This window comes from Canis aureus, chromosome 23, assembly GCF_053574225.1.
Source record: "Canis aureus isolate CA01 chromosome 23, VMU_Caureus_v.1.0, whole genome shotgun sequence".
Taxonomy (NCBI): Eukaryota; Metazoa; Chordata; class Mammalia; order Carnivora; family Canidae; genus Canis; species Canis aureus.
In genome coordinates, this window is record NC_135633.1 from 23967712 (window position 1) to 23980455 (window position 12744).

Here is a 12744-nt window from a genome sequence, read left to right on the forward strand (position 1 = left end):
TTCAAAGGGATACATGCACCCCTGCTTATGAGTGTATTATTTACAACAGCCAAATTATAGAAACAGCCCAATTGTCCATCAGTAGATGAATGGATAAAGAATATTACACACACACACACACACACACAACATATATAAACAAATAACATATATATGTCTTATGTTATGTGTGTGTGTATATATATACATATAACAATATATATAACAATATATGTACATATAACAATAGCATGTATATATATGTTATTCAGCCATTAAAAAAGGATGATATCTTGCCATTTGCAACAACGCGAGCAGAGCTAGAGAGCACAATGGTAAGTGAAATAAGCCAGTCAGAGAAAGACAAATACCCTCTTATTTCACTAACATACAAAATTTAAGAAACAAAACAAAGAAGGAAAAAAAATACAAAGAGGGACAAACCAAGACTCTTAACTATAGAGAACAAACTGATGGTTACCAGAAGAGAGGTGGGTAGAAAGATGGGTGAAATAGGTTATGGGGATTAAAGGGTACACTTTTCATTATGTGCACTAAATAATGTACAGAATTGTTGAATCATTTTTTTGTTGTTGTTGAATCATTTATGTTGTACACTTGAAACTAATATAATACTGTATGTTAAATATACTGGAATTAAAAACTTAATAAAAACTATCTTTTGAGTAATATATGTTAATATAGTACTTGGAATTTCGTCTTATTGGTATCTGTGAGGAAAACAAGCCTGAGTAAAATGCTGCTGAGTAGGGTTTTGAGCATCTAAAGGGAAGAGTGAGGATGTCATGTGCAGGATCAAGAAAGACACTGACAATGGGCCAGAGATTAAAGCCTCTACTACTAAGTTTATGTGGAGTCAGTTCTCATATGAAGTTGAACTTAATTTGAGGCTATCTAGTGAACCTGACATTTAACTCTTGACAGTTTATGTCTTCCTCAACAGTGCCTTATTCTGTCTGACATAAGAAAGCTGTTTCTACAATGATGGGGTATATGTGAACCTTGGGTGTTACATGTGGAAGATCCAAGGATACTTAGGCAAAACAAATAGAATAAAATAGAATATGTCTGTGAATGTCATGAGTGGTTTGTATTTTGGGTGTCTGTGTACACACAAAACTTCAGGAAAACCATGAAGCCACTGCAAATTCCAAAGCAAGCATACAATTCCACAGCTGGGCTTTATATCTGTGCTGTGTACTTGCAAATTTTAGTCCTACATGGGAGTCATGTTCTCTTACATCTTAAGCAAATTAGAAGGTTCTTGTGACATTAGAAAGAATACTGTACTTGGAATTCATTTTAGAAAGTTCTGTTAATTTACTTATATGAGGTCAATTTTCTATTAAAATGAATTTAACAATAGCAATGTCCATCCCCCATGGATCTCTACAAAATTTAAATATATGATATATATGAATGTTTTGAATAAAATTATTAGCATGTTTTTCAGCTCACATAAATTTTACTTTCATTCCTAAAATTAAACCTAACACACAGAGTAAAACATATCACAGAAAATGTATGATTAATAAGAGGGAGCCCTGGAACAGCCCTGAAGGATTGGAGAACCATGGATAATTTTCCAGAGGGGCTGACTTAGCTGTTTTAAAGGACATGCAGAAGTTAGATTGGCAAAAATATGTGGGTGGAGGAATATTCCTTCATTCCATAAATAATGCTGAGTATGCCATTTTCTGGGCAGAATCTCCATTCTAGGATCACAATGTGCAAAACAACAAAAGACTATGCTTTCGATTTACATTTGGGAGACACAGACAATAGAAAAGTAAATGGTTAACTATTTCAGACTGTGCCAACTGCTCTGACAGAAATAAAGCAGGATACTGGATAGAAAGAGATGGAAGAAATGTGTGAGCAGGGGAGACCTCTATAAGGAGGAATTTTCAAGCAAAATTCTATATTATGCGATGGAATGAGATATGAAAAAATTTAAAGGAAGAGCCTTCTACAACTGCAGAGCTGAATCAGAGCATGTGCCAAGGGCCTGAGGTGGAAATAAACTTCAGTGTTCTAGGAACAGCAAAAGGACTAGTGTGGCTAGAGCTATTTGAACAAGAAACTACACTAACTGATGGAAAAGTAGCAAGTAATTGATATGAAAACCAGGAGAAAGGAGTGCTAAGCAAAGCTGATATTTCAAGGTCACTGTTAGAAGAAGTTCTCCTTCATATAGGAAGTAAAAACATAACTGAACAGCTGTGACCATAAGAAGTGGTTAGAAATGGTCTCAGGGACCTGGGATCAAGCACTTGTATCCAAGATCATAATCATTAAACTTTGCATGTATCTAAACCAGGCCTGATGAGAATGGGGAAGGGATGAATTGCACCTTCCCTTGAGAATCCTGAGGCCCAAACTCCTTGAAAAGGTTATTGAACAGAGATGCAATAATTGCTGCAGGTTATGAGACTCCATCAAGCATGGATAACAGCTTTTATGATGAAGTGTTCACTGAAGAGGTAGGAGACAGTTGTTGACTTCAGATCCTTCCATCCTACACAAGCTTACATCAGCTGTCTCCCAACTCTTGAATTTTTTTAATGTTATATTTATTTTTATTCTTTTGAAATATTTTACTTATTTATTCATGAGAGACATACAGAGAGAGGCAGAGACATAGGCAGACAGAGAAGCAGACTCCCTGTGGGGAACCCAATGTGGGACTTGATCCCAGGACCCCAGGATTACGCCCTGAGCCAAAGGCAGATGCCAAACTGCTGAGCCACCCAGGCGTCCTTAATTCCTTCCTTTAATGCAACAGAATTTGTTTCTACATACTCTAATATTATCTTATAGTATGGCTGAGAACATATATCTACATTATTGCAAAAAAAAAAAAATTCTTGGTTGACTGGAACAAATGGAATGATAGCTTCACCCTCATGGAGTCATACACATGTAGATCTTACCTAAGTCATGGACACACTATTAAGTTGCTGGAGCTCAAATTGCTGCCTGTCTCGGAATCACCATCAGGGCCTTAATCCAAAACATCAACTCTTTTAACCAGCCCAGCAGTAAAGCTCATGGCTCTGGTATCATAGATGCACACAGAGACACAGGGATGTGAACTTTTTGTGGATCAGAGACTATGTCTTTTCTGTTTATGTTTCACTGTGGTTAATTCTCTATCTTTTCTAAATTTGTATTTATTGGGTGACTGGGTGGCTCAGTTGGTTAAGCATCTACCTTCAGCTCAGGTCATGATCCCAGGGTCCTGGGATTGAGCCCTGCATCAGGCTCTCGGCACAGCAGGGAGCCTACTTCTCACTCCCCTCTCCCTCTGTGATCTCTCTCACTCCCTTTCAAATAAATAAATAAATAAAATCTTTAAAAAATTTTGTATTTATTTAACAAATCAATAATTCTCAAAAATTTCCTGGGGTCCCTAGATGGTTCCTTGAACATCTCCCAGGAATTTCTAAGGTCAAACTATTTTCGTAATAATATTAATATGGGGGATGCCTGAATGGCTCAGTGATTGAGCTCTGCTTTCGGCTCAGGGTCTGATCCTGGGGTTCAGGGATCTGGTCCTACATCGGGCTCCCTGAGGGGGGCCTGCTTCTCCCTCTGCCTGTGTCTCTGCTTCTCTCTCTCTCTCTGTCTCTCATGAATAAATAAAATATTTTAAAATACATTTAAAATAGTATTAAGATGGTATTTTTGTTTGTTTGTGCTTTTATTAATTACCATTCACATTCTCTCATATGCATACAGTGAGGTTTCCCAAAGGCGATGTGACATGTTATAGACACCCAAATTGAATGTAGAAGCATATATGATATCCAGCTCCCTCTATTAAGCCAGATATTAATGAGATTTGCCAAAATTTCAAAATAGTGCTTCTCTTTCTTTTCAGCTTTACTGATGTACACCTGACAACTAAAATTGTAAATATTTAAGGTATACAATATGTTTTAATATATGAATTGTGAAATGATTATACCATAAAGCTAATTCACATAGCCTTTGGGATGCCAGGGTGGCTCAGTGGCTGAGCATCTGACTTTGGCTCAGGGCTTGATCCCAGATTCCTAGGATCAAGTCCCACGTCAGACTCCTTGCATGGAGCCTGCTTCTCCTCCCTCTGCCTATGTCTCTGCCTCTCTTTCTGTGTCTCTCATTAATAAATAAATAAAATCTTAAAAAAGCATAGCCATCGTGTTCTATAGTTATGTTTTTGTGTGTGATGATAATACTTGAGACCAACTGTCTTGGGGTGCTTGGGTGGCTCAGTCAGTTAAACATCTGATTCTTGGCTTCAGCTCAGCTCATGATCTCAGGGTGGTGAGATTGAGCCCCACATCTGGCTCCACACTTGGCATGGAGTATGCTCTCTCTCCCTCTCCTGCTCCTCCCCTTATTCATGCAACTCTCTCTGCCTCTAAATAAATAAAATCTTAAAAAAAAATTAATGTCTTGGCAAATGTTAAGATACAATACAGTATTATTAACTATAGTCACCATGTCACATATTAGACCTCCAGAGGGTACAAAGTTTCAGTTATGTGGGATGAATCAATTCTAGAGATAATACTATGCTTGCCACTAAATTATTTTATCTGTTATTTTTCAAAAATGTGCTATTTATGTTAATAGTCAATGAGCTTATTATTGTTATTTTAATGAATTAATACATAAATAAAGTGATCAATCTCTAATATGGTATCAATAGATATGATACCAATAAATAAGTGATGTGGGGGGATAAGTGATGTGTGGGGTTCTTAATAATTGTTAAGAGTTTAAAGGAATCTTAAGGCCAAAATATTTTACAGAATTACTGTAACAGATATTTCTTTTTATTAAGATACAAAAATAATGAGGTAACAAAAGAATATATGTTACTCTCCTATACCTTAATAACAAAAGTCATTTCTTGGTATTTTGAAGTTTTCCAGAAAGTAGATTTTTCCCTGGAAATTCACATATATACAGAATTTTTATAATGCACTAATTTTCAGACACCAAACATAACCATATACATTATTTCATTCCATTATGTCTTTTCATAACACATATGGAATGTGTACTTTCTTTGTGTCTGGTATTGTTCTATACAGGCATAGACCTTTTTCATTTCCTCATATGTAGATCGTATGGATTTGGCAGCAAGACCTTCTAGGCAAAGATATCAGACACCCTAATCTAATGGAATTAAAACTGAACTTATTATTTTTCTTCCATAAGCACTATCATCCAACTAGTTATTATTCCCTGACTCTTATCTCTATCAACTGACATATTCACCTAGATAAAAGCAATAGCTTAATGCTTGTTCCTCTTGGTTATAATTCTTACTGCTACTCTTTCTTAAATGCAAATCTGTTTATCATTCTGTTTATAACTTCAACAACTTTCTGTTGTTATTAGAAAAATTAATACTATTTTATAGAGCCTATGGGTTTGACCTTTCCTTATTTACCAGACACTGCACATTATATTTTCTTTCCTTTGTACTCCACTGAAGAAATGGATGAAGGATGAAGAATATTGCAAATTTACAGAACTGAGATAAGTTCCACATAGTGGTAGCAGAAACAATACGTATGGCAAGAGATTATACTGTGAGACATAAATTTCCCTGAGAAGGTTTATATAGGCCAAGCCAAAGAACAGAAACTGTACCTTTAGGGTAAAGGGAAACCAGTGAAGAATTTACCCGGGGGAGTTACATAATCACATTTGCATTTTAAGATATTCAGTTGGGCTATGATATAGAGAATGGATTAGGGAAGTGTCCATAAAGAAAAAGCAAAGTAGGAAGTGTTGCAGGAATCCAGATAAGAAATCATCAAGCACCACAGTAGAATCTGCAAGAAAAGTGAACAGTATCATGAGATGTTTATTTTTTATTTTTATTTTTTTATAATTTTTTATTTATTTATGATAGTCACACAGAGAGAGGGAGAGAGGCAGAGACACAGGCAGAGGGAGAAGCAGGCTCCATGCACCGGGAGCCCGACGTGGGATTCGATCCCGGGTCCTCAGGATCGGGCCCTGGGCCAAAGGCAGGCGCCAAACCGCTGCGCCACCCAGGGATCCCATCATGAGATGTTTAAAAGAAAGAAATAAAAAAAAAAAAAAAAAGAAATTTCATGACTTGGAAAGTCTCATGACTATTTTCATGACTTGGCAATTATTTTATGCGTGGCTTTAACAACAAGAAAGAAGGAATTAAGCTTAATTCCTGGTGTGAGTTTTGAAGAATTAAGTGTGGAAGAGTTCTAGTTAGTGAGATAGAGAATACTTTCTTTACTATCTTTTCTTCTTCTAAGGAACAGACTTAAAGGGAGAAATTAATCGCATTTTGAAGATATTGAGCTCCGGTTGCCTATGTAACACAAAGAGTGTGTAGTGGTTAACTGAAGCTCAAGAATAATTCAGCCTGGGATGAATCCAAATTACATCACTTACTACCTATGTGCCCAGGAAAGATTTTTTAACCTTATGAGCTCCCACTTTCTTATCTGTCAAATAGAAATAGATAATAATACCTCCTAATGGGTTAATAGAGAAATAAATATAATAAGTTACCATATACTATATAAAGCATTTGGTACAATATGTAGTACTTAGTAAATGATAAATAATTGCAAAGTATTATTATTATTATCATTATTCTCATTAAAAAGTAGATTCAATTAGGCATTTGGATCTATGGCCCTTGAGCCTAGAAGAGAAGGCCATGGTGTAGAAATAAATTCATGATCCAGAATCATATATTAAACCTATAATAAGGGGTGCCTGGGTGGCTCAGCAGTTGAGCATCTGCCTTCAGCTCAGAGTGTGGTCCTAGAGTGCCAAGATGAAGTCCCACATTGAGGTCTACTTGAAAAGCCTATTTCTCCCTCTGCCTATGTCACTGCATCTCTCTCTATGTCTCTCATGAATATATAATAAAATCTTTAAAAAAAAAACTGTAATAAAGCCAGACTACTGTCTCACTTACCTCTCTCAAAAAAAAAAAAAAAAAAAAAGAGATTTAGAACTAGAGTCATAAACTCAAATCTGCATGAAGGCCACCCAGTAAGGTAAATGAATGAAGAAAAATTGTGGAAGACAAATAGCAAGTGGTAGGATATGATTTCCAGCAAACCCTGTCTTCAGGGACATGACTACTCAGCTCCAGAATGCTAGGCTGATAGTATTAGATATGCTGATTTAAAAAAAATAAATAAAAATCAGGTCATTTGCCCATTAAAATCAGATTATTTGGGAGTTTTCTTGATGCTGAGTTATATAAGTTCTATAAATACTTTAGATATTAATCCCTTATCAGACAAATCGTTTGTAAGTATCTTCTCCCATTCAGTAGGTTGCCTTTTTGCTTTGTTGATTATTTCCTTTGCTATGCAAAAGCTTTTTATTTTTATGTAGGCTCAATAGTTTATTTTTGCTTTTGTTTCTCTTACCTGAGAAGACATATCTAGAAAAATGTTTTTATAGTCGATGTCAAAGAAATTCCTGTCTATATTTTCTTCTAGGAGTTTAATGGTTTCAGGTCCACATTTATAACTTTAATCCATTTTGAGTTTATTTTTGTGTATTATGTAAGAAAGTGGTCCAATTTCACTCTTTTCCATGAAGCTGTCCAGTTTTCCCAGCACCATTTATTAAAGAGACTGTCTTTTACCCATTGTATATTCTTGCCTCCTTGGTCACAGATTAATTGACCGTAAATCACTATGCGGTACGCCTGAAGCTAAAGTAACACTGGGTGTCAACTATACTAAAAAAAAGTTAGAGGATTAGAAATAATCAAATAGTGTATTTTATATGAATAGTACAAAGCCAAGTGTTGTTTTTGAGGAATATTTGATGAAATATGAAAATAAATTCTACACAATAAAACATAAAAAATATCCAGATTCTTAAGCAAAATTTGATGATTTTTAAAGGTGAAGGATTTTAAATAATTCACAATTATAGTGATGAAATAAAGCCTTATTCTACAAGCTTTGTCTTGTGGACCACAACTTTACCTATCTGGCCTATCAATATCCTAAACAGCTAATTTCTTTCATTTTTTCTTTTTTGTTTATATCCTAGAAGATGATGTAGCATAAGGTTTCAGAATAAAGGCAAGTGGCCCCAAAAAGACGTGAGCCCCATCTTCAGGCCTGCCTGAAATTTAAGTAATCACTCAATTTCTCTAAGCCATAAATCTTGAACAAGAGTAATATCTATGTCAGATATATACCAAAAATATTAAATGAGATATTGTGCATAATAAATATATATATATATACAGTATAGAACAAATAATACATCATCAATTAAGTATATGCAATATATTTGCCTCTTAGATATATGACCTAATCCCTCCAGAGCACTAAATTAATCCATCCAAGATCTTATTCCCTCCTACCAACCTGGCCACACATGAATGAAGGTGAAAGCTCAAAACCTTCCTTCCTTCATTGTTCATGGATTCAATTCTTCCAGCTATGAGACCCAGGAACAACCCTATACTGTCCTCATCTTTGGAAGGTCTAGAAGAGAGGCTTAGATGTGACACATCCTGTAACCCATGAAAAGTAATTCTCCTTTCTTCCAATTTCTCCCTTCTTTTATTAATTGGATTTTTTTTCAGAAACTTTGAGGGCTTATAAAAATATCTTTAATAAGTTGAAGTTAAGAGCCAAAACAAATTACTGTATGAAAACTTTCTGAACTCTACTTACAACCATTTCAGTTATCATTTGTTCTGTGGCCTTAAGAACGTCACTGCATTTTTTGGGGCTCTGGTTCTTTATTCGCAAATCATAATCTTGGAATCAATTAATTCCATGGCTCTTTCCCATTTGTAAGAGTCTATGAAAAAAAAAAAAAAAGAGTCTATGTTCTCTGGTCATTGTCTGTTTATCCTAGCCTGAGTTTTTATCCTGCGCACAGCAAAGTAGTCCAGCTATAGTCAGCCTCTTGACTTGAAATAAGGCAGAGAAAGACACAGCAGCCAGATCAGGGCTGGGTGGGGTGGGGTAACTTTAGGGCCATGGACTTTGTTCTTTACCCCAATTGTAGTAGGAGAGAATAGGAGTATTTTAGAAAATAGTATTTTTGTTTGTTTTATAAAATTTTTATTAAATTAGTTACAGACTATATCAAGGAAACTTCTTTCTTCCTCATTACTGGATAACAGCTATCTTCACTAAGCATATTTATTTATTTATTTATTTGGTATATTTTTTTATTGGAGTTTGATTTACCAACATATAGCATAACACCCAGTGCTCATCCCATCCAGTGCCCCTTCAGTGCCCATTACCAGTCACCCCAACCCCCGGCCCACCTCCCTTTCCACTACACCTTGTTCATTTCCCAGTTAGGTGTCTCTCATGTTCTGTCATCCTCACTGATATTTCCCACTCATTTTCTCTCCTTGCCCCTTTATTCCCTTTCATTATTTTTTATATTCCCCAAATAAATGAGACCATATAATGTTTGTCCTTCTCCAGTTGACTTATTTCACTCAGCATAATATCCTCCGGTTCCATCCACATCGAAGCAAATGGTGGGTATTTGTCATTTCTAATGGCTGAGTAATATTCCATTGTATACATAAACCACATCTTCTTTATCCATTCATCTTTCGATGGACACCGAGGCTCCTTCCGCAGTTTGGCTATTGTGGACATTGCCGCTAGAAACATCGGGGTGCAGGTGTCCCGGCGTTTCATTGCATCTGTATCTTTGGGGTAAATCCCCAGCAGTGCAATTGCTGGGTCGTAGGGCAGATTTATTTTTAACTCTTTGAGGAACCTCCACACAGTTTTCCAGAGTGGCTGCACCAGTTTACATTCCCACCAACAGTGCAAGAGTGTTCCCCTTTCTCCACATCCTCTCCAACATTTGTGGTTTCCTATCTTGTTAATTTTCCCCATTCTCACTGCTGTGAGGTGGTATCTCATTGTGGTTTTGATTTGTTTTTCCCTAATGTCTAGTGATGCAGAGCATTTTCCTATGTGCTTGTTGGCCATGTCTATGTCTTTCTCTGTGAGATTTCTGTTCATGTCTTTGCCCATTTCATGATTGGATTGTTTGTTTCTATGGTGTTGAGTTTAATAAGTTCTTTATAGATCTTGGATACTAGCCCTTTATCTGATATGTCATTTGCAAATATCTTCTCCTGAGAATAGGAGTATTTTAAGTGAGTGGATAATGTAAGTCACTCTTGCTGCAAAGTGGAGAGCAAATTGGAGGGTGAGATGGAAGGAGGGGGCTAAATTAGGAACTGATAAAAAAAATATTGCATGGGATGATGGTGATTTGGATGAAGATTATAGTAGAAGAAATAGATAAGGAAAAATTGATAGATAATTGGTACAAAAACTTCTATAGGACTTCATGTCAGTTTGGATATGGAAAATAAAGTGAGATAGTGGACACTACTGTAAGAATAGATTTGAGTTGAGAGAAATAACAGGAGAGGTAGTTCTTGGCCTTTCACAAAGCAGACGGCAAAGTTCTGGTAGATATTATACCCTTTCTTTTGGGCTTGGCATGGCATGTAGTCACAGGACAGGAGCTGTCTGAAAAATTGATCACATGCTTTAATCTGTGGTGACTGACACAGTATAATTTCAGGTCGCTTGCCACAGAGATGTCAGGAATTTTTTTTAAGGTTCATTTATTTATTTGAGAAAGAGAGAGAGAGAGAGAGCATTTGGGGAAGGCCAGAGGAAGAGGGAGAAAGAAACTTTACCTGAGTCCTCATTGAGCTCAGAGCCCTGAGGTCATGACTTGAGCTGAAACCAAGACTCAGACACTTGACCAATTGCACCACCAAGGGGTTCCTGAAATGCTCAGGGTTTTAGGCTTAGGAAATGAGCAGCAATTTTAATGATGGTCTCTCATGAATTCACAAACTTCTCAAAAAACATTGAGTGCTTCTTTGTCCAGATATATGTTAAGCAATAGGGATGCAAAAACAAGTAAGACATACAGACATTTGTAGACCACAGGATTTATAATTTGGCAAAAGCAAAGAACCTTTAAACAATTAAGAGTTAATAATTGTTGAAATTATGTTGTAGAAGTCAGTACATTGTGAGAGGAAATAAATTTCAGATATGAATTTATTATATTTGGAGCAGAAGGGTGTCAGCCAAGTATTAATAGAGGAAGTGTACTCCTACTGAATTGCTAAGTGGGAGAAATCTCAAAGAGTTGAAGAAATGCATTTTTCTTAGCAGAATCATCTCCCAAAAGATTTCAATGCCTTAATATGGAAATTTATGAATATATTACCATACCTGGCAAAAAACACTATGTAGATGTAATTAAGGTTAGACATCCTGAGACAGGGAGAATATTCTGGATTATCCAGGTAGGCCCAATCTAATCACATGAACCCTCAAAAGCAAAGAACCTTTCCTAGTTATGGTCAGGGGGAGATGTGACAATGGAAGAAAGTCACAAGGAGGTGTAATATTGCCGACTTTGAGTATGGAGGAAGGGGGCCTTGAATCAAAAAAAGGAGAAAAAAAAGGCAGGTGGCCTCAAAAGCTTGAAAAACTCAGAAAGAAATGCAGGCTTGCCAACACCTTGACTTTAGCCCAGTAAAATTCGTGTCAGACGTCTAACCTATAGAACTGTAAGATAATATATATGTATTGTCTCAAATCATTAGGTTTATGATAATTTGTTATGCAGCAATGAAAAACTGATACAGCATTCCTGGCATACAACACACCATAAGCAAAGGATTAGGTGTAAGTAACAGTGTCACATATTTGTATTACATTATAATATAAAGTGCAAGGCCGAGCATTAACAGATAAAAGTAGAAGACAAAAGTAGGTATTGAAAAACGGAAAGCCTTTGCACAAATATGGAGCCTTACCATTATCTTGTAACTTACTGGACAGCTATCGAAGTATTTTAATATGGTGACATTCATATTATGAAAAGATGTTTCAAACAGTTCATCTCAATGTATAGGATGATAAAATAATCTAAGCTGCAGGGGGAATCAATGAGTGGATAAAAGTTATGAGATATCTTAATGAAGGAAGATCTTCAGTTTGATGAGTGAACCATGTTTAAAATATACATTTACTTCCATGTCTACAACCAAGTATTATCGTCTTACAACTGAGGGCAATGCTACCCTTTCTAGTCATGGCCGATAAACAGTATGCCAGCCTCCTCTTTCAACATGTCTGTCTTTGAATACTCAGTCACCTATGTATGTAGACTCATTGTTTAGTGGAATTTGTGTTTCTTATAAATTGTTTGTTTTATAACAACAACAAAAACAACAAAAAGCAACCGAAACGATTTTATTCTGTCCCTGCCCATTCCCAAAATCCCTTCATAGTGGGATTGTTGCTGTAGCCTCCTATTGATCCCCTCTTCATCTCTCTCAATATCAATCCATCTTGCTCATGCCTTTAGACATACCATTTGTAGCATTTGATTTATCACATCAGCTGTTTGCTATAGAGATTAAATTGTCTCCCCAGTACCTCCTGAATTTAGATTTCTCAAGACTTTTCTAAGTACTCCAAAATCTGGTTCACTCACACTATTAAAAATTATCCCTAACTATTTGCCAAATTACACTCTTCATTCCAGCCAGACTAATAACCTTCATGGCTGCTATGTGCTTTCTAGTTCATTTCTCTTTGATAATATAGAGAGCATACATTGTAAATATATAAATTTAATAAATGTTGCTTAAATAATAATCTCAATCTGTCCAATTTTATCTGT